The sequence below is a fragment of the Podarcis pityusensis genome (genome assembly GCF_964106645.2).
Source record: "Podarcis pityusensis genome assembly, chromosome: W".
NCBI lineage: Eukaryota > Metazoa > Chordata > Lepidosauria > Squamata > Lacertidae > Podarcis > Podarcis pityusensis.
Window position 1 is genome coordinate 8272336 of NC_138045.1, and position 21406 is coordinate 8293741.

General features: G+C 46.4%; 1 protein-coding gene and 1 pseudogene across 2 annotated transcripts in view; both read left to right on the forward strand.

Moving 5' to 3' along the window:
- LOC308467624 (uncharacterized protein) overlaps window positions 1-21406 on the forward strand; it is a gene marked incomplete at its 3' end in the record, with an annotated part of 95706 nt that overhangs the window by 46501 nt on the left and 27799 nt on the right. The gene's annotated exons all lie outside the window — the stretch shown is intronic.
- LOC308467623 (inositol polyphosphate 5-phosphatase OCRL-like) overlaps window positions 1-21406 on the forward strand; it is a 57841-nt pseudogene that overhangs the window by 7841 nt on the left and 28594 nt on the right. The window contains exons 3-12 of the transcript in view: window positions 744-947; window positions 2494-2676; window positions 3424-3544; window positions 3656-3906; window positions 5346-5399; window positions 14033-14142; window positions 18078-18213; window positions 18711-18821; window positions 19286-19451; window positions 20302-20410. The product of the transcript in view is annotated as an inositol polyphosphate 5-phosphatase OCRL-like (transcript). The remainder of the gene's footprint in view (window positions 1-743; window positions 948-2493; window positions 2677-3423; window positions 3545-3655; window positions 3907-5345; window positions 5400-14032; window positions 14143-18077; window positions 18214-18710; window positions 18822-19285; window positions 19452-20301; window positions 20411-21406) is intronic.

A 21406-nucleotide genomic window follows, 5' to 3' on the forward strand; every position in this document is an offset into this window, starting at 1 on the left:
TTGTAACTCGCTCTACGTGGGGCTGCCCTTGAGACTGACCCAGAAACTCCAGCGGGTGCAGAATGCCGCGGCGAGACTCCTTATGGGGTCTTCGCTGCGAGATCACATTCATCCGGTACTATACCAGCTGCACTGGCTCCTGGTGGAGTACAGGATCAGGTTTAAGGTGCTGGTTTTAACCTTTAAAGCCCTATACCCTCGTACCTACGAGACCGCCTCTCCTGGTATGCCCCACAGAGGAACCTACGGTCTGCAAATAAAAACATCCTGAAGGTCCCAGGCCTCAGAGAGGTTAGGCTGGCCTCAACTAGAGCCAGGGCTTTCTCGGCTGCAGCTCCAATCTGGTGGAACGCTCTGTCACAAGAGACTAGGGCCCTGCGGGACCTGACATCTTTCCGCAAGGCCTGCAAGACAGAGCTGTTCCACCAGGCCTTTGGTCAGGGCGCAGCCTGACTCCCTCCTCTGGCAACCTGCACAGAATTTTGCTTAACGGTTGCCATTAATTTGATTTTAATTAATTTTTATAATGAAATGTTTTTAGAATGTTGGATTATTTGATTGTTTGATTATTTGATTGTTGTTAGCCGCCCTGAGCCCGGCTTCGGCTGGGGAGGGCGGGATATAAATAAAATTTATTATTATTATTATTATTATTATTATTATTATTATTATTAGAGGTGTACTGTGCCCTCCCGCCTCCTTGCTTTTAAGGACCACTTGAGTTCTGTTCTCATCTCCCTGAGGCGTATCCGTGACAAGGAGAGCATGAGCAAGAAGCAACCCCAATGACCCACACTATGCGCAAGCTCTTTGTGCCTTCCACACATACGCAGTCCGGACAGAGAGAGGGACTCATCCAGCATGTCCTCGCCAAGAGAGAGAAGGAATATGTCAACACCCAGAATTTCAGGTCAGATCATGCAAAAGTGCAAAGACCAGTGGAACCTGTATCAGAGTTGGGGCTGGAGAAAGCGACATCTACATGACAGCTTTATTGTTGGGTGCCAGGCAAAGTCTGTCCTGTTCACTCAGGCCACATGGGTGGGTAATGGAAAGTATTAGTTGTGGTGGGCAATTTTCCTTGGTGCCACATACTGAGCCGTGGCTTCATATTATGAGCAGGACGGCAGCCTCTCCTCCAGGTTTGCACACCTCTCCCCCACCCCAAGCCTATTGGGAAGCTTCCACTTGGATTTTAAATTAACCACAGTTTGGTGTGTCCAGATCCTATGGTGGTTAATTTTACCAGCTTTGTAAACCCACGATTGGAAGTTGGCTTGTTTCAATGAGCCATGGTTCAAATGAAGCGGTTTGTGCAGCTTCAGACATTGTGACAAGATGCAGTTAATCCAAAACTGAAGCAAAACCTTTGGAACTCCTCCTAAAAGCTGTGCTGGAGGACAGGGAGGTGTGACCCCCCCCCCAACACTTGGTGTGGGTCATCCTTATAATGCTAAGCTTACTACTTCAAACAAAGTTTTTGCTTTGGTTATTTCCTCGTACTGTTAGTAGTAAGGTAAAGGTAAATGGACCCCTGACTATTAGGTCCAGTCGTGGCCGACTCTGGGGTTGCGGCGCTCATCTCGCTTTATTGGCCGAGGGAGCTGGCGTACAGCTTCCGGGTCATGTGGCCAGCATGACTAAGCCGCTTCTGGCGAACCAGAGCAGCACACGGAAACACCGTTTAGCTTCCCACCAGAGCGGTACCTATTGATCTACTTGCACTTGGATGTGCTTTCAAACTGCTAGGTTGGCAGGAGCAGGGACCGAGCAACGGGAGCTCACCCCATCGTGGGGATTCGAACCGCCGACCTTCTGATCTGCAAGTCCTAGGCTCTGTGGTTTAATCCACAGCGCCACCCGTGTCCCACTGTTAGTAGTACCCAGTGGCCATTTGTTTTTCATGTCTGCTTTTATGATATGTTTATCAGTATGTGGTTAGCAGCTTCAGATCCTACTGTTTTACAGAGGCTGTTTAGCTTGCTCTTTTTACCCCTTTACTAGACAGGCTGTATTTCTGTGCTGTTTTCAGAGTCGGGAATGCCCATTCCTTCATGGCCAGCATGGAAACACAGAAGGCTAGCCATTTAGGAGGTTTGCAAAGAGGACAAGGGTGTTACGGGGTAATCTTCTAGCAAACAAGCTTGGCACAGCAGATCTGAGAGGTGGTTTTCTGCTCCCGGAAAGCCCGCCTGGAAACCAGGTTGCCAGGTGAAGGAAGAATGGAGAGATCAACTAACTCACTTGCCTTCAAAGAATTTCTGGTTGCCTGTGGCTACTGGGATAGTGCTTAAATATCAGGCTGGCTGACACATCTTAAAAAATACAAGGAAAAAGCTTTTTTTCTTCCATTAGCAAAGCTCCTTTGGGGCCCAGAATAGCTAAGCTGAGGAAGAAGTGGCTGGTATTACTTGTTTGTTCTTGGTCCTGATCTTGCCTGCCCTTGTAATCCTACCTGCCACACGCTCCTGTTGTCTTTGCATATTTAACCAGCACGTCTGTTCCGATTGGAGTCCTATTCCTGCAGTTCCACATCCTTCTCTTTGGCACTTTGGCATTAGGTTCCAGGAGCTGGACCTGAGCACAGAGGCTTTCTTCTACTTGGACTCGACAAAGGAGCAAGAGTGGCTGACAGCTGTGGAAAAGGCTTTGCGTTCCAAGTCCAAGTACAAGAAAGTAAGTCCAACCCCATCCATTTCTTCAGCAGCCAGACAGCTGTCAGGAGCTGGAGTGAGGAGGAGGAGGAGGAGGAGGAGGAGGAGGAGGAGGAGGTCAGCAAGAAAAAACACCTGGTGTCAGTGGTGTTTTATTCAAAAGAAGCCAACATTCTTTACTCAAAGAAACCCAAACCGTGCAGGCCTCGTGATCACAGAAACCTTTCCCAACAGGTCTTGCCCCAGTGAGGTAGTTGTGAAGGCTGAAGGTTGCTACCCTCCCACCACTCTCTGAAGTCTCCTCCTCCCCCTGGTCCTTCCCAAGCAACCTGAGACTCTGACACCTTGCCTGTCTTTGCTCCCTCCTCTTAATTTCTCTGTGTTCTGGGAGACCAGCAGGGAGGGGAGCTGATCGCAGCAGGATGGGGAGACCCCCTGGCTTCTTCAGCAGCCTGCCTGATCTCTGCCTCTTGACCCCCGCCTCCAGCCTCCACTTCTGCCTCGGATTCTGGGCTGCTGTTTGCCACAGAATCTTCCTGCCCTCCTGCCTCTTCAGTTTCCAACACCTCCTCTTGCTCACAGTCTGCTCCCTCTTCTCCCTCGGACGACTCAGCGTCGTTGTCCCCCCACCAGTTCCCTGGCTCTGAGCCTTCTTCCCTTGGGGGATCCCCAGTTGGTGCCACCTGCCACTCCTATCTGCATCCAGCCGGCCCAGGACAGCAAGCACTGAACAGAGCTGGTAGACATCCCAGTACCTTGCATCTTCTAGGTGCAGCTGGTGCGTCTAGTCGGAATGATGTTGCTCATCTTTGTCAGGAAGGACCAGCTCAGCCGCATCAAGGAAGTGATGAGGGAGACAGTGGGCACAGGCATCATGGGGAAGATGGGGAGTAGACCCTGACAGCGGAATTCCCTACGTCAATCTTTCTTTCTGTCTGTCTATCTGTTTTTCTAATCTCTGCCAACCAGTTCCCCCCTCTTTCCTGCTTGCTCTCTAACAGCCATCTTTGCTCCGCCCCTGCAGGGTAACAAGGGGTGTGTGGCCGCGAGGTTTGTCTGCAACAATACCAGCTTCTGCGTTGTCAATTCCCACCTTGCTGCCCACGTGGAAGACTTTGAGTGCCGAAACCAGGATTACAAGGATATCTGTGCCCAGATGAGCTTCCTGCCCCCTGACCAGGGTCTGCTGCAGCTGACAATCATGAAACACGAGTGCGTTTCGAGGGCTTGGAGGGAGAGAGCCTTGGCTGATGTAACTTGCTGGTCTCTGCTATCTGGAGAAGGAAATTGAGTCATGTTTCTGTAACTTTCCTGCCTGTGTGTAGCTCAGGGTAGGCAGCATTTGTTGTTGTTTAGTCGTTTAGTCGTGTCCGACTCTTCGTGACCCCCTGGACCAGAGCACGCCAGGCCCTCCTGTCTTCCACTGCCTCCCGCAGTTTGGTCAAACTCATGCTGGTAGCTTCGAGAACACGGTCCCACCATCTCGTCCTCTGTCGTCCCCTTCTCCTTGTGCCCTCCATCTTTCCCAACACCAGAGTCTTTTCCAGGGAGTCTTCTCTTCTCATGAGGTGGCCAAAGTCTTGGAGCCTCAGCTTCACGATCTGTCCTTCCAGTGAGCACTCAGGGCTGATTTCCTTCAGAATGGAGAGGTTTGATCTTCTTGCAGTCTATGGGACTCTCAAGAGTCTCCTCCAGCACCAGAATTCAAAAGCATCCATTCTTCGGTGATCAGCCTTCTTTATGGCAGGCAGCATAGTGCTCTCCAAATGTTGATAGACCAAAATTCCCATAATTGCTAAGAACTGGCCTTGCTGACTGGGGCTCATGAGAGTTCCACTTCAGCAACACCAGGAGGGTGCAGTGTCGGCGATCCCTGCTGCTGCAGCTGCACCACTAAGGTTTCTACTAGAGCAGCCAGTAGAGAGCAACATAAACCGAGTGGCAGAGATGTACTAGATTAGATTATAGCAAATGTGGGCAACTTCTCCAGTGATCGGGGTGGGAGTTGCAGTTTGTTAAGGGCAGTAATGCAAAAGCAGAGCGGCCATTTTGCATGGAGAAGGTTCCCGGCTCAGTCACCAGTGTGTGCAGATAGGGCTGGGCATGATCTCTGCCTGAAAGCTGCTGCCAGTCCATGTAGTCCGTCCTGAGCTTGATGGGTCAATGGTCTGCCTCAATATAAGGTAGCTTCCTATGTTCCTGTGTAGTACAGCAGGGTTTGGAGGGCCACAAGCGCCCTGCCCATGAATTCAAGAACCAGGGAAAATTCTAAAAGTCTTTGCTGAAAGGACATCAAAGCAGGGGCCAGGTGAACCTCTTTGGGAGATTATTCTGAAAGGTCGGGTGCCATGACTGAAAAGGCCCTGCCATACTTGAAAGAGCAGGAGTTCCCTGGGAAAGGGCTGCCCCTGCTAACGATTCTAGTCAGTGGAGAGGCAGTGCAAAAATAAGTGGGCCTTCTTCTGGTACCCTTTTCCCAAACCTTGAAACACTTTAAAGGCCAAATGGGATACTCTGAATTGGGCCTGGAAGCAGTGCAAGAGCCAGTCTAGTTCACAGAGCACTAGCCTAATATGATCATACTGCCCAATCCTAGTTATCAGTCTTACTACATATTGCAGGAAGTGGCAGCAGGCTGCCCCCCGCCCCCGTGAGCTAGCCTGTAGCTGTGGTTTCTTTGCTTTTTTCCAGCATTGTCATCTGATCACTAAAAATGAGCTTCAGCGACTTCTGACCTACGGCCAGGTGAGAGACATCTTTGTGTTATATGTGGTGGTTTAGGATATTGCCCTGTTTATTTCCTTTGTCTGGGATACCCCAGCCTAGGCTAGAGAAACCACTTTCAGACAGTTAGGAGCAAAGAACATAGGATGACTGCGACTTCTACAAATGCTTTTTAAGGTTGCAGGTTTGTGCAACCTGAATTAGAAGCAAGTCCCAATTAAGTTGGAGGGTTGCTTTGGAATAAGTAGGACTGCTCTGCAATTTCCCAGTTAGAGGGCTTTCCTAGCTCAGCACACGCTCCAGATGTTGTTGGACTCCCATCAGCCCCAGCATAGCTGCTGTCCAGCAATATCTAAAGGTCTAAGGTTTCCTGCTCTAGGTTTTGCATCTGTCTGGAAAATCTGTGTTGCTCACATGTTCTTATCAGCAGAGACTTCCATTAAGTCCAATAAAATTGCTGATGCTTTTTGTTTTACATTTTTCTCTCCAAGGTTTGTGTGTTCATCATGTTGACGACCTTTCTCCCACTTGGCATAAGGATCATTGGTATTTTGTGTTGAAACAGAGGCCTGATTGCTGCACCTTATGGTGGATTTAAACTCTGTGAGCGTAGTCATGCCTTAGCCCTTTGAAAAGGATGCTGCAAGGAAGGCAAGGGGGGCAGCCTCAGACTTCCAACATATGCAAAACCATAATAAAACATTAAAAACTTCCCTAAAGGCTGTATAGTTACTTATCTCCTTGACATCTGATGGAAGGGTGTCCCACAGGGCAGGTGCCACTACTCAGAAGGCCCTCTGCCTGGTTCCCTGTAACTTCGCTTCTCACAGTGAGGAAACCGCCAGACGGCCCTCGGTGCTGGACCCTGATGCCTGGGCTGAACAATGGGGATGGAGACACTCTTTCAGGGCTGAGGCCAATTAGGGCCGAGAATTGTGCTCAGAAACGTCCTGGGAGCCAAAGTAGGATGCAAAATAATAATAATAATAATAATAATAATAATAATAATAAGAATAATAATAATAATATCTTTATTGTCATTGCCCCCCTTCGGGGACAACGAAATTACTTGACTGCTCCATAAAAACACTAATTAAACAATACAGTATAATACAGCAAGGGAGATTAGATGACTTTCAAAGTCCGGGCTTCCCATTCAGGGCCGAGATCGCTCTGGAGAAGAAGCTGTTCTTAAGACGGCTCGTTCTTGTCTTCATCGTCCTGTATCTCCATCCCGACGGCAAGAGCTCGAAGAGACAGTGACCAGGATGCGATGGATCTTTTACTATGTCCAGTGCCTTCCTATGGCACCTTGTGGCATAAATCTGCTCTAAGGTGGAGAGTGGGCAGCCAACAATGCTCTCTGCTGCCTTAACAACCCTGCACAACCCCATCCTGTCCTGGGTAGTACAGCTTCCGTACCACACACATAAGCCATAAGTAAGCACGCTCTCAGTGGCACAGTGATAGAAGGCAAGCAGCAGTTTCTGCGGAAGATGGTTTTTCCTTAGTATTCTCAAAAAGTACAGTCTCTGCTGCGCCATCTTCACAAGCCCCCTTGTGTTGAAACTCCAGGACAGATCCTCTTGTAATTCAATGCCCCAAAATCTGAACGTTGTTACCCTCTCCACACAGACCCCATGAATCAAAAGTGGCTGGACGTTGCTCTTCTGTCTCCTGAAGTACACCACAAGCTCCTTTGTCTTCCTTGTATTTATGAGCAAGTTGTTAGCTCTGCACCACTCTGTCAGCCGCTCCACCTCATCTCTATAATCCGTTTCACCCTCCCTTTCAGGGATGAGCCCAGTCACGGTTGTGTCATCTGCAAATTTAACAACCCTGTTATTAGGGTGAGTAGCAACACAATCGTAAGTGTAGAGAATATAAAGGAGTGGACTGAGTACGCATCCCTGTGGTGTTCCTGTGTTAGTCTTAAGCATATTAGAGGTATAAGGGCCCAACCGAACCCTCTGGGGGCGGTCTGACAAAAAGTCCAATATCCACCCACAAAGTGATAACGGAAGCCCCAGATCTTCCAGTTTAGACATCAGACGTTGTGGTAGAATGGTATTAAATGCCGAGCTGAAATCTAAAAATAGCAGTCTGGCATAACCCCCCCGCTGCTCCAAATGTGCAAGGACGGCATGGAGGGCAATCGCAACAGCGTCCTCTGTCGATCTTTTCGTTTTATAAGCAAATTGGAATGTGTCCAGTCCCTCTGGTAGGCAGGCAATGACCAGCTTTTCAAAGCACTTCATGATTATAGGTGTGAGTGCTACTGGACGAAAATCATTCAGATCTTCCGGGTTAGATTTTTTTGCTATTGGAACGATAATAGAGGACTTTAGGCAGGATGGAACAATAGCCTGGGCTAGGGACCGATTTAAAATCCCAGTGAAAACTCCTGCTAGTTGATCTGCACAGTCTCTCAATACCCTTCCAGCTACCCCATCTGGCCCTGTGGCCTTCCTTGGGTTGATTCCCTTCAACACCTTCCTCATCTCTTCTTTTTCCACAGAGACTACTACATTCCTTTGTACTGATGATGGTAATGGTGGTGATGATGGCAAAGCCTTCACAGGGAGTGGTGGTGGTGTTGGTAACGCCTCAGCAGGTGTTGCTGCAGATGTTACTTCAAAACGGGCAAAAAAGGCATTCAAATCCTCTGCGAGGGATGCCCCTCCCTCGTCTGCCAGGGAGTCCTTGGATTTATACCCTGTTAATTCTTGTACACCTTGCCACACCTGCAAAAGGATGGTTTTGCAGTTGCTCATAGTGTCGGGGGTGTATTCTGGTGGCTGTTAACAGTTTGTATGGATTATTGGTACATATAACATTGTCTATTGGAGGTATAGCTAACCTGTGGTCTGCCAGATGTTACTGAGCTGCAGTTCCTGTTGGCTCCAGCCATCATGGCCAGTAATCAGGGATGATGGGAATTGTAGTTCTGCAGCATTGTGAGGGCCACGTGTCTGCTGCTCCTGAGTTAGAGGATTTTCCTGTCGTGTGATGCAGCAAAGTAATTTAAGATGACATGGGGCAAAAAAGCACAAGCATCCTGTACCTTTAATAATTGTGTATAAGATAGGATTTCAGCAGGTATACCACTTTTTTTGCACTTGGCTAACCTACTAGTAGGGACGCGGGTGGCGCTGTGGGTTAAAACACATAGCCTAGGGCTTGACGATCAGAAGGTCGGCGGTTTGAATCCCCGCGACGGGGTGAGCTCCCCTTGCTCTGTCCCTGCTCCTGCCAACCTAGCAGTTCGAAAGCACGTCAAAGTGCAAGTAGATAAATAGGTACCGCTCCGGCGGGAAGGTAAACACTGTTTCTGTGTGCTGTTCTTGTTCACCAGAAACGACTTAGTCATGCTGGCCACATGACCCGGAAGCTGTACGCCAGCTCCCTCAGCCAATAACGCGAGATGAGCGCCGCAACCCCAGAGTCGGTCACGACTGGACCTAATGGTCAGGGGTCCCTTTACCTTTACCTTTAACCTACTAGTACTTCACCTTGGTCTTCCAGCACAACAGTGGCTGTTAATAGACTCCATTGTCAGGCAACAGGGGGTCTTTTGCTTCTCTGTCACGGCTAAAATGGCCGCTGTTTCTTTAATGCGAATAAAGCTGGGTCAGCATGACTCAGCGGCTTGCAGCAGGTTGTATATATATAGTGAGAAATGTTAGTCTGAGACTTAGGCTGGTGTTTGGGTTGGTTGGTGCTGGTGTGTATAGTTATTCAGTCGTGTTTTGCACAAAGACTTTTAAGAATAAAACTCTGCAAGGATATTCTCGTGGACTCTCTTATGCAGACAAGGGTCCGAGGACCAGGCTGAAGAGACAAAGGGAGGTCAGAACCCTTTCCTTCTTCTTTTTGCTTTTTACAAACACTGACAGATTATGGGCCCAGTGTTTCTGAGCATGTGCAGAGTGCAAAACGACTGACAGCATCTCAGCAGGGAGCTGGTGAGTCCTGGTGGTGTACGAAGCCCGTGGCTGTGCGTTGGAGCAGTTGGTGGCAAGCTGTAACTTTCTGCAGCGACGCTGGAGCGGCTAGGATCTGAGGATCTGGAAAGCACTCAGCGTCAGCTACTGGAACAGTTTGAACTACTGGAGGACCACAGTAGGCGACTCACAGAGCGGCTACACCAGTTGCAGGGCCAGGCAGGACCTGAGGGTCAACAGAGGCAGCAGCTAGAAGCCGGTGAGTGCCAGCCAGGACCATCCAGTCGGACTCTAAAGAGAGAGTCAGGAGAGCTTGCTGGAGACCCCACAGAAGGGGCTCAGCAAGCACCAGCAGAGATGGCAGATTTCCAGTCTTCCCAAGTTGTAAATATTGGGGGAGGCATCCCTTTTGAACTTCTCTCAGAGAGCAACTGGCTGAGTTGCTCAATTAAAATGCAGCAGTTGTTAAGGAGAGATGGACTATGGGAATGTGTTGAAACTGAGGTTTTGAGGACTGACTCTGCTGATAAAAAACGGCTAGATGAAAGGGCTCGTGCCCAAATTATGCTGTGTTTGAGCAACTCTCAGTTATTGCATGTAGCAAATGCCAGCATAGCGTTTGAGTGATGGAATTTATTAAGGGCAATGCATGTCAGAGAAACTGCTGGAACTATAATTTCTCTGACCAGAAGGGTGTTCAGGACTGTTATGAAAGAAGGTGAGAGTTTGGCAACTCATCTTCAAACGCTGAAATCTCTGTTTCTTCAACTACAGCAGAGAGGTAAGCATTATGATGAGACTGACCAAACCTACATTATCCTTTCAAGTTTGCCTGAAAGCTGGTTGCCTGTGATTAACAGCACGGAGAGTATGCCTCCCCGAGATCTGACCCTTGAGTATGTGGTTGGAAGATTGACCGAAGAAGCAGAAAGAAGGTCAGATAGACAGGCTGAACCCCAAGAACGGAGGAGTTACAGCCGAGGGGGCCAGCAGCAGAATCTGCCAATGGAGCAACGCCAAGGTTTGGACTTGGCCATGGCGGTGAGGAGGTGCTATAGATGCAACCAACCCGGGCATCTCCAACGTCAATGCAGGGCAAGACTTCCAGGAGACGACGTGGAGCAGAGACAGCAATCGATGCAGAAACATAAGCAGAAGGGGTTCTCTTCAGGGAAGAAGAACACGCGTTCTGCTCAGTTTGTGTCTGCATTTTCTCGAGAGGAGAGAAAGATACCTCGAGGAACATGGTTGCTGGACTCTGGGAGTAGCAGGATTATCTGCAACAGTCGGGAGGACTTTAAGACCCTGGAGAAGCCAGCCGATGGAAAAGACTCAATCTATCTTGCTGATGGTCGTAGAAGCAAGATTGATGGCCAGGGAACATGTTTCCTGCAGTGCTTGAACACTACTCTACCAGAGACTCTGTTTGTCAGCAGTTTGGACTATAGTTTGCTGTCTGTAAGCTGTTTGATTAATGCAGGGTATAGTGTTAACTTCACACAGGATGGTTGTCTGATAAAGAATGGAACTCGGGTATGTGGCCATGCAAAGTTGGAAAATGGGTTATATGTAATGCAGGACAAGCCTGTTAAAGCAGCCCAGGTGGTTCAGGAAAATTTGCCAGTTCATAAGGGGTGTGTACATGAACTGCACAGAAAACTGGGTCACGCCAATTTCCATGTGCTTTCAGAGATGCAAAAGGTGTGCAAGAACCTAAAAGTAAATAGCTGTAACTGTTTCCTAGATTGCAATGTATGTAAAATGGCCAAATCTAAGAGGAAGCCTGTGGCTTCTAAAAGTGACAGAGTATCTAAAGAGGTTTTACAACTTGTCCATTGTGACGTGATAGGCCCTTTTCCACAGAAGACTGAAGGGGGCGCCAGATATGCTTTTCTGGTAATAGATGATAAATCACATTTTAGTTGGCTGTTTTTGTTAAAGCAGAAATCTGAGTGTTTCTCCACATTCAGAGAATGGGTTGCCCAAGCTGAAAAGCTCTTCGCTCGGCCTGTTGTGCAGCTGCAAACAGATAGGGGCGGAGAATTTCTGAACAAACAATTTGGGGCATGGTTGCGATGTAAGGGGATCACTCATCGTTTGACTAACCCTTATAGCCCTGCTGAAAATGGTCTGTGTGAAAGACGTGGGGCTGTAATACAGTCAGTAAAGGACTGCCTGCTAGTGGATGCAGGATTGGGTCACAACCATAGGCTGTGGGGTGAGGCTTTTCTGACAGCGAACTTTTTGATTAATAGAACCTGGTCTAGCTCTATAAAAGATATTCCTTATCGTGTGTTGTTTGGGAAAGAACCAGAGTGGACAATGCTCCATAACTGGGGTGCTTGGGCACATGTAAATACCCCCAAAGCTCAGCACCAGAAAGGGGGCGCTAGAGCGCAGAAACTGCGGTTTGTGGGATATCAGTCCTATGGCAAAGGGTGGCGTTTCAATTTACGCCCAGGATGCTTGGTTCTGTCACGAAGCGCAGACTTTGCTGACCAGGACAGATGGACTGCGATCCATGCCAACCCAGATTGCCTACTGCCCCTGCAGGTAAGAGAAGAGGCTTCTTCTACGCCATTGGCAACACAGGAGCAGGATGAGGAGGAGGCACAGATTTCCCCAAAGGATGTGGCAATAGATAATACTTCTCTAGAGGAAGAGGAAGAAGAGCCAGAGATAAGGGGGGGGGGGAGAAGAAGTACTTGTGCCTAGGCGCTCCCAGCGTTTAAACAAGGGTGTACCTCCTCAGCGTTTGACCCTAGGAGGAGTGAGAGTATGCAATTTGAGTTGTGTGGAACCACAAAGTTATAATGAAGTCTTAGACTTACCCCCTGGAGAACATGCTTTGTGGCAACAAGCCATGAAAGAAGAAATGGACTCTTTTAAACGTAACAAAGTGTTTGAGGTTATAATGCCGCCACCTGGTGGCAGAGTGGTGTCATGCAAGTGGGTTTACAAAAGAAAAACCCTTGCATCTGGGGAACCACGTTTTCGAGCCAGATTAGTAGCCAGAGGGTTCACTCAAATTAAAGGGGAGAGTTATGATGAAGTGTTTTCTCCCACTGTAAAGAGTGAAACTTTTCGTTTAATGCTTTCCATTGCTGCTGTAAGACAACTAGCAGTGCACCATTTTGATGTTGATGCTGCATATCTGCATGCAAATTTAGACCATGAAGTGTTAATGAGACAACCCCCTGGGTTTGAAGAGGGGAATGGTGCAGTCTGGCGTTTGAAAAAAGCTGTTTATGGTCTCAAACAAAGTGGAAGGTGTTGGAACCAGTTTTTAAATGAAGCCCTTGTAAAAACTGGTTTTAAAAGGAGTGTGGCTGATCCATGCCTGTACACCAAGGGGACAGGCAACAAATATCTAATGCTCTTAGTCTTTGTTGGTGATTTGCTTGTAGCAGGCAGTTCCACAGATGAGATCCAGAAGCTCACAAGTCAACTGGGAAAAAGGTTTAAGCTTAAAGCCTTAGGGCCTGTAAGTAGAAGTAAGGCAGGAAGCTGATGGAAGCTTCCTATTGAGCCAGAAAGAGAAAATTCTTCATTTGATAGAGCAGTTTGGCATGGAAAACTGTAAGCCAGTTCAGACTCCCATGACACCAGATTTCCCAAAGACAGTGTGTGATGATGAATTTGATCAGCCTGAGTTGTATCACTCAAAAATAAGATCACTGTTGTATTTAAGCCAGTGGTCAAGGCCAGACATTGCATGCGCTACAAATGTTCTGAGTCAACGTGTATCTAAACCCAGTACTGCTGATTGGTGTGCTTTGAAAAGGCTTATCAGATATCTAAAGGGGACATTAAATGTATGCTTGAAGATATCTAGTACACAAGACGAAAAACTAGAAATATTTGTTGATGCGGACTGGGGAAGCTGTGTAGCTACCAGAAAATCTACAAGTGGAATGGTTATGATGTTTGCCAACTCCATAATTGCATGGAGGTCAAAGAAACAAGGATTTGTTGCGACCTCATCCTGTGAGGCAGAATATGGGAGCCTGTCGCTAGCATGCAATGAAATCATGTGGTTTATACAGATACTAAAAGATCTAGATTGTAAAGTAGATTTGCCTATCCAAGTGTATGAAGATAGCCAATCGTGCATTGCATTAGCGGGCTCGGAAATAATGAAATCCGCACCAAAACATATTGCTATCCGTCATGCGAATGTTAGAGATTGTGTACAGAATGGGGTAATCAAACTGGAGTATTGTCAGTCACAAGATAATATTGCTGATTTGTTTACCAAGCCTTTGCCAGCAACATGTCATAATGAATTGATGACAAAACTGGGTTTATGTATATAATGTATGTATGTATTGTTTCTGTTGGGGTTTTTCGCATTTAAGAAACAGAAGGGGTGTCACGGCTAAAATGGCCGCTGTTTCTTTAATGCGAATAAAGCTGGGTCAGCATGACTCAGCGGCCTGCAGCAGGTTGTATATATAAAGTGAGAAATGTTAGTTTGTGCTGAGGCTGGTGTTTGGGTTGGTTGGTTGGTTGGTGCTGGTGTGTATAGTTCTTCAGTCGTGTTTTGCACAAAGACTTTTAAGAATAAAACTCTGCAAGGATATTCTCGTGGACTCTTTTATGCAGACAAGGGTCCGAGGACCAGGCTGAAGAGACAAAGGGAGGTCAGAACCCTTTCCTTCTTTTTTTTGCTTTTTACAAACACTGACAGCGATTTCTTTTTGGCTTTAGCTGAACATTCAGCGTACCCAAAAGACAGCTTTTGCTGATTTCACAGAGGGAGAGATCAAGTTCATCCCGACGTACAAATTCGACTCTAAAACAGATTGCTGGGACTCCAGGTAAGCGCCTGCTTGGTAGTTGAAACTAATTTGAAACTAACTTTGGATTGTTTAAAAGAGGATACTATTGACTGTTACAAAGAGAAACTGTTTCCCCCTAGTGGAAGCCTTTGAAACTGGTTGATTTACAAGAGTTGGACTAGGGGAATTTCCAGCTGCAAGTTAAAAACCGTGAGACTCTGGGACTGACCTTGAATCTTTCAAATGTTATGGTAAATGGAAGAGGAAAAACAGACCAGTCAACTGTTGATAAAACATTAAGGTCTGGGAGGACTTGGTAACAACCCAGGAGAGGTCTAATATTAGGCCCTCCTGTTCTTTTTGTTGCTGTCTCTGTACTAGTACATTTGAAACTAAGAGGAATGTCGACAGAAGAGGCTTTGGTGGCTGCATTATATAAGATAAATGATTCATTGGATCAGCTTCACAGGAAAATGGACATGATAAATGCGAAAGTGGACGTTTCAATTGTTGAGGTTGACTTGAATGCAGGGAGTATGGACAATACCAATACAGAAACCACCCAGAAATTGATACAAGAACCTATTTTGATATGGCAAGCTGTGGAGGAAGTCAAGGAAAAAGCTGTTGCTGTTGAAGGTACAGAAACACAACTGGAGAGAAAGAGAGCCCCAGCCCTACAGAGGCAATTTGATGAACATAAGTTGACGCTCGCTATGACTGAACTTAAGGAAAAAGAGACGGATTTGAGGATTAGAGTTCATCTTTGGTGGACATGCCCAAGGATTAAGACACTCTGGGAGATGATTCATAACGAAATGAAAAAGGTATTTAAATATACCCTTTTGAAGAAACCAGAGGCCTTTCTTCTGGGCATGGTCGGTCAATTGGTGTTAAAGAAGGATAGAATTTGTCACATGTATGCAACAATAGCAGCAAGAATACTCATTGTGAAGTACTGGAAGACACAAGATTTAGCTATCCGGAAAGAATGGCAGATGAAGTTGATGGACTATATGGAATTGGCGGAAACGACTGGCAGAAATCCGAGACCAGGGAGAAGAGTCGGTGGAAGAAGACTGGAAAAAGTTTAAGACTATGTATAGAAATATTGCAAAAATAATGAATGTTAGAAAAATGTTGGAATGAAGTTATATGGTTTTAGTAGAAATGTTATAAGGAATTAAGTATAAATAGACTAATAGAGTATTAAAGGGAAAAATAAGATTAGAATATGTTAAGATAATTATAGGATAGAAAACAGAGGAAGATGGAAAGGAATTGCTGAAACAATTAATAGAAGTGGAATACAAAAAGGGAGGTGTGAGGAGGTCGTGGAAATACGGGAATGAAAGTTAAGACATTGAAATTGTTTTGTGCTTTAAATGGTTTGCTTCTTGTTTTGTTAATCTTATCTTTTTTCTCTTTTTCTTCTTTGCTTTTTCTTTTCCTTTTTTGTTTTTTTCTGTTTTATTGTGTGTAAATGGTTGGAAAATCAATTAATATTATTTTTTTTAAAAAAAGATAGTTGAGCCTTTGTAAGTAAGTCCTCTCAATCATTCTTCTGCAAGGCTTGTTTGTTTTTCCTAGTCTGCTGAGATGCTAGTAGTGTCCTGCCTTTCCATCCTCCTGAGCAGGCTAGTAAAACATATATTTTAAAAATGGTTTTCTGCTAAGCAAGCTGTTGGAAGAGGGCTAGAGTTGAGGGCTGGATGGACTTCCTTTCCTCTGCAGCCAGAATGGACACCAAGCCACGGAGGAAGAGAGAGATCCAGCTCTCCTGAGGCATCTGATCAAGGCTTGTCATGCCAGGCATAAAGCAGCTGGCTAAGTACTTTGGCAGATGTTTATCTCCTTGAACAGCCCCCCCCCCCCCGATTTATAACAGGAGACACGTTTCTTATAGTTGTAAAAGGAAATTACAGGCTGGGAGCAAAAGGTCATATTGACCATACAAATTACAGAATACAATCAAGCTGCAAAAACACTTATTAAGAGTTGGTAAATAGTGAAATTTATTGTTTAACAGAAAATACCATGGGCCTCCCATCAGACTCGAGCCACATCTTCCTAAGGTTAAAGGGCAAGAGCTAATAGAAACAGCAGCTGGCTTGAAAGGGGGGTGTAAATTTAAGGGGTTGCTTTTGGAAACTGTTTTTACTAAGTTCGTTTTTACTTTGAAAAGGCCTTTTCTTCTACAAATCTATATATGTTATGTATGAAATATATTGGCTTAAATGTAATTATGCAAAGGATTTAGAAAGTAAGAAATGTTAGATTCTTATGTTAGATTCTTATTTCATTGATGGTGTGTGAGAAGGTGAACCCAAGATCTCTGTTTAAGACAAAAATTAAAACCATGAGCCATCTGTTTTAGCCATCTGTTTTGGAGTGAAAGGGCAATAGGGCAAAGATGATCTGGTAATTAAGGTGCCTGGTCGAGGCAAATGTAAGATATATGGCTACTTGTCTGCCATTTATGGATAGAAGGAAATATAGCTTTTTGTCTCCCATAAAAGGTAATAGGAAATGGGTCTATCTTTTATGATTGGTTCTAGCAAACAGCCAATAGGAATTTCAACCAGGCTGATTGGACAGAGGCAGCCAAAGGAGGAGCAAGGGGGCTGGGCTGAGGAAATATAAGTGCTGGCCATCAGGGCTGGAGTGGGCAGAGCTTTGGTATTCATATACCACTGTGTCTCTCATTTATTTGTCTGACAAATAAATTATTATTTTAATTTCTCTATTGCTGCGTTGAATATTTCATTCCAGCTAAGCGTTAACCACAAGCAGGGTGCTACACTCCTTCACCTGCTCACTTTGCTTGCATGGAATTCCTGGTTGCCAAAGGCTGCTAGGCGAGTTGTGAAATGCAAGGCTGTGATATGTTGTCTTCCTCAAGCCATCCCTGCTCAAAGTCTCTGGAAATGTTTTGGCTCCTTTTCCACAAGCAGCCTTTCCCCCACATTTGTCCTGATAACCAGCATCCTCTGTTTCATGGCGTGTATAAGCAGAGAATCCTGTTTGTGTCAAGGAAGTCTGGGAATTAGACTTGGTGCTCTCTCAAGATGAGTCTGCCAGGGCATAAGAACATGAGAGCAGCCCTGCTGGATCAGGCCATTGGTCCATCTGGCCCAGCATCCTGTTCTCACATTGGCCAATGAGATGCCTCTTGGGGAGCCCACAAACAGGACCTGAGTGCAACAGCACGCTCCCCTCCTCCAAGCCATACTGCTTCTCTTGGTGGAGTATGTTCTGTGGCCATTATGGCTAGTAGCCATTGAGCCTCACCATCCAGGATTTGGCATATTCTTGTGGTTCTGGACAACTGTCAGAAGCCACCTAGGCCTGCTACTTTCATTGCTCTTGCTGTGGTAATGGGGAAATCAAAAGGACAGGCGGAACATGTAGTGACGAAGCCGGAAAAGGGCAGGCTCCTTTGGGCAGCATTTCAGGTGCCAGAAAGGGTCTTTTGGATCACTGAAAAAATAGTGTCTGAACAAGAATAACGGGGCCCCTTGCTTTGGGGAAGGATCATCATTTGGTGGTGTGCCATATGCTTTGTATGCAGAGTCTCAAGTTGAAAGGCACCGCCACCTGAAAAAGGATTGGGCCACAGAGAGCTGCTGCCAGCCAGAGTAGACTTAATTAATTGTGGGGTTGGAAGGGATCACGAGAGTCATCTAGTCCAACCCCCTGCAATGTAGGAATCCAAACTGGGGGAGGTCAGAAATTCATTCTGACCTGGTAGAAGGCAGCTTTTGATTTCCTAACAACTCTCTCCATGAGGCAAAATGCCTGCACACCTGCAAGGTCCGCCCCTTCAGAGGTTGGACTCCCAAGCCCCATCATCTCCAGCTCTTGACCGTGGTCAAGATCACACGCCATGTGTGAAGCCAAAGTTTGACTCTGTGAGCCTTGTGTGTTGCCTCAGCCAGTCCAACAGTCCTGGTGTCTCTCCTGTCTCCTTGCAGTGGGAAGTGCCGTGTGCCAGCATGGTGTGAGCCAATCCTCTGGAGAGGAGGCAGCGTGAATCAGCTCAGCTACCGAAGCCACATGGAATTGAAAAGGAGCGACCACAAGCCCGTCAGCTCCCTCTTCCTCACAGGGGTAACACCTGCCCTGGCCAGGGCTATCGTCTATTCGGGGTTTTTAGTTGCCTGCTATGTGGCACCTCCTCGAATCTGGGTAGGCCCTGACCAACAACCAGGCCCCTTTCCACAGAGCTCCTCCTTGGCCAATGACTTCCGGTGCAAGGAGTGGGCAGGTTTTGGCTCTGTTAAATCCCTAGGCTTCCATTCTCCACTCTTCTGAGTACACGCTGCTCCTGCAGGCATGGCAGACCACATGGGCTGAACTGTATACCTTAACCGTTGGCTCCATTCATGCAATGGAGCTTCTGTGGTACTTGGCTTGGAGCATTTGGCTTCAGCCCATTGGGTCTGGAAGTCACAGCCGCTGCCATCCTGGGGAAGCTCTCAGAGTTACAGTACTTGCCTCTTTCAGGGCTGGGAACAGGGGGGTGCATCAGGCCTATCTGCTCTTAACTCATGCCCCCCCCTTTTAGTCCATAGCCCCAACAAATGTGCTCTGCCCCCCCCCCATTGGTGAAGGTTGTGGCTGACCGACGGTACCAGAAAGTGTTTGAAGATATTGTTCAGTTGATGGACAGGATGGAGAACGAATTCCTTCCCTCCCTGGAGGGAGGTAAAGACGAATAGGATCCTCTCCAACCCCTTAAAGAGGGTTTGCTGCAAAAAGACCAGGGGGGAAAGAAGCCCTTGGCCCATCTAGCTCAGTCTTGAGCGGTTCCCCAGGATTTCCGGGGGATCTCTCCCAGCCCTACCTGGAGATGCTGGGGATAGAACCTGGGACCTTTGCATGCAAGGCAGATGCCCTTCCACTGAGCGGCAGCCTCTTCCTCTTCCTCGCAGGCAAAGACTCCAGGGGTAGCCAGCGTGTTGCCCTCCAGATGCTGGACTACAACTCCCATCATCCCCAGCCAACATGGCCAGTGGCAAGTGCAGCAAGATCTGGAGAGCCCCATGTGGACCTGTTGCATGTGCAGTCCCCTAAATGAGAGCCCGGGGCCAAGGACAAACTTCCCCCTGGAGCACGTTTCCTTGCCTCTGCTGAAGGCAAGCACTCTCTTTCCTCCCCCCCCCCCCTTTTTGCTCTGCAGTTTCCGTTTGAGAATGTGAAGTTCCGGTAGCTGCAGAAGGAGAAGTTCCAGATCACAAACAACGGGCAGGTCACCCTCCACTTCTCCTTTATCCCCAAGCTCAGTGACAGCCAGTATTGTAAGCCATGGCTTCGCGCTGAGCCCTGCGAGGGATACTTGGAGCCCAGCGCGTCTCTCTCTGGAATCAGAGAACTGTAGAGTTGGAAAGGGACCCCAAGGGTCATCTAGGGAAGGCCTTGGTTTCCTTTTCATCCCCCCCTTTCCCCTCCTCTTCTCAACCCTCCTCCCTGAAACCTTGGGAGTTTGGTAGAGCAGGGGAGGCTTAACATTTGTGGGCTGCATTGCCCCATGCTCAAGCCTCCAAGGGCCACACGTCAAAGCAGCTGAGCCCAAAGTGTAAAAGTGTGTGTGACCAGCTTTAAACACACACACACACACAAATGAATTGAAGCAAAACAATGCTGGAGGGTCCCAAAAAACCTTTTGGCATCGCAGGGAACCAGTGAGAGCAGTGGGTCCAAAAATTACTTCTTAAAAAAAAAATGCGTATTTTTATGTTGTGGAGGCACAAAAATATCTTGGGGAACATATAGAACTAGCCAAACTTTTAAAAACTCAATGAAATGTAAACTAAAAAAGAAAGTTACATTGGGGCGCAAAAATCCTTTAGGAGACAAATAAATGCTTTCCCTTTTTATATTCTTTTGTTAGGATCACTTTCTCTCACCCCCCAGTATCCTGTCACCATCTTCTGTGCAGCTGCTGCTTTGGAGGACTAGAGAGAAAAGTGGGGTGGGGGTGGGAACTGAGTCGCTTCTTTTCCTAATTCTTGAAGTTAAGGTTTTCCCGATACACCTGTGAGAACAGGAGGCTGTACTAGATGGGCCATTGGCCTGATCCAGCAGGCTCCTATTGTGTCCTTCTGTTCAATTATTCACCGTCTTAACTTTTAATTTACAGACAAGCCAACTTGGCTGTGCCAAAGAGTGTATCTACCTGACCTCCTCCTGTTTTAGGTAAGACGGTGGACATTTCCCTGGATGTGTACGTCAGCAAGGAAGAGAAGATTGAGGCTATCTTTGTCCTTCACCTTGACCGTGGCAAGGACTATTTCCTTTTCTTTCTTTTTTTCAAATGATATTTATTAAAGTTTCCGATAAAAAAGACACATCAGTAAAAAAGAATTTAAAAGTAAAAAGAAAAATACACAATACAAAAATAGACAATACAAAATACAAAAAAAAAAAAGTCAAAAGAAAAAACAGTTAAAAACAATACCATCTTTTCATCACCACTTTTGAGTTTACTTATTTTCTGGACCTCCTCATACCTCCCTCTTTTGTATTCCAGTTCAATTTGTTTGTCCAGCAGTTTCTTTCCCTCTTTTTTAATCCCAATTCTTAATCTTAATATGGTATAACATTAAATTCTTATCTATTAATAGCCAGTTTTCCATTCTTTTAACCTTTTTATGCCTAATCTTTAATCTTAGTCTGTATATAACTTTAACGCCTGTGCAGCTAGAAACCACTTAATTTCAATCCATCATTACTCTAACATTCTTTAATTTTGCAATGTTTCTGTAGGTAATCTTTAAATTTCTTCCAATCTTCTTCCACCGACTCTTCTCCCTGGTCACGGATTCTACCAGTCATTTCCGCCAATTCCATATAGTCCATCAGTTTCATCTGCCATTCCTCCAGTGTGGGTAGTTCTTGTGTCTTCCAATACTTTGCGATGAGTATTCTTGCTGCTGTTGTTGCGTACATAAAGAAAGTTCTATCCTTTTTTACCACCGATTGGCCGACTATGCCCAGGAGAAAGGCCTCTGGTTTCTTCAAGAAGGTATATTTGAATACCTTTTTTAATTCATTATATATCATTTCCCAGAAAGCCTTAATCTTTGGGCACGTCCACCAAAGGTGAAAAAATGTACCTTCAATTTCTTTACATTTCCAACATTTATTATCAGGCAAATGATAGATTTTTGCAAGCTTGACTGGGGTTATGTACCACCTGTATATCATTTTCATAATATTCTCTCTTAGGGCATTACATGCTGTAAATTTCATACCTGTGGTCCATAACTGTTCCCAGTCAGCAATCATTATGTTATGTCCA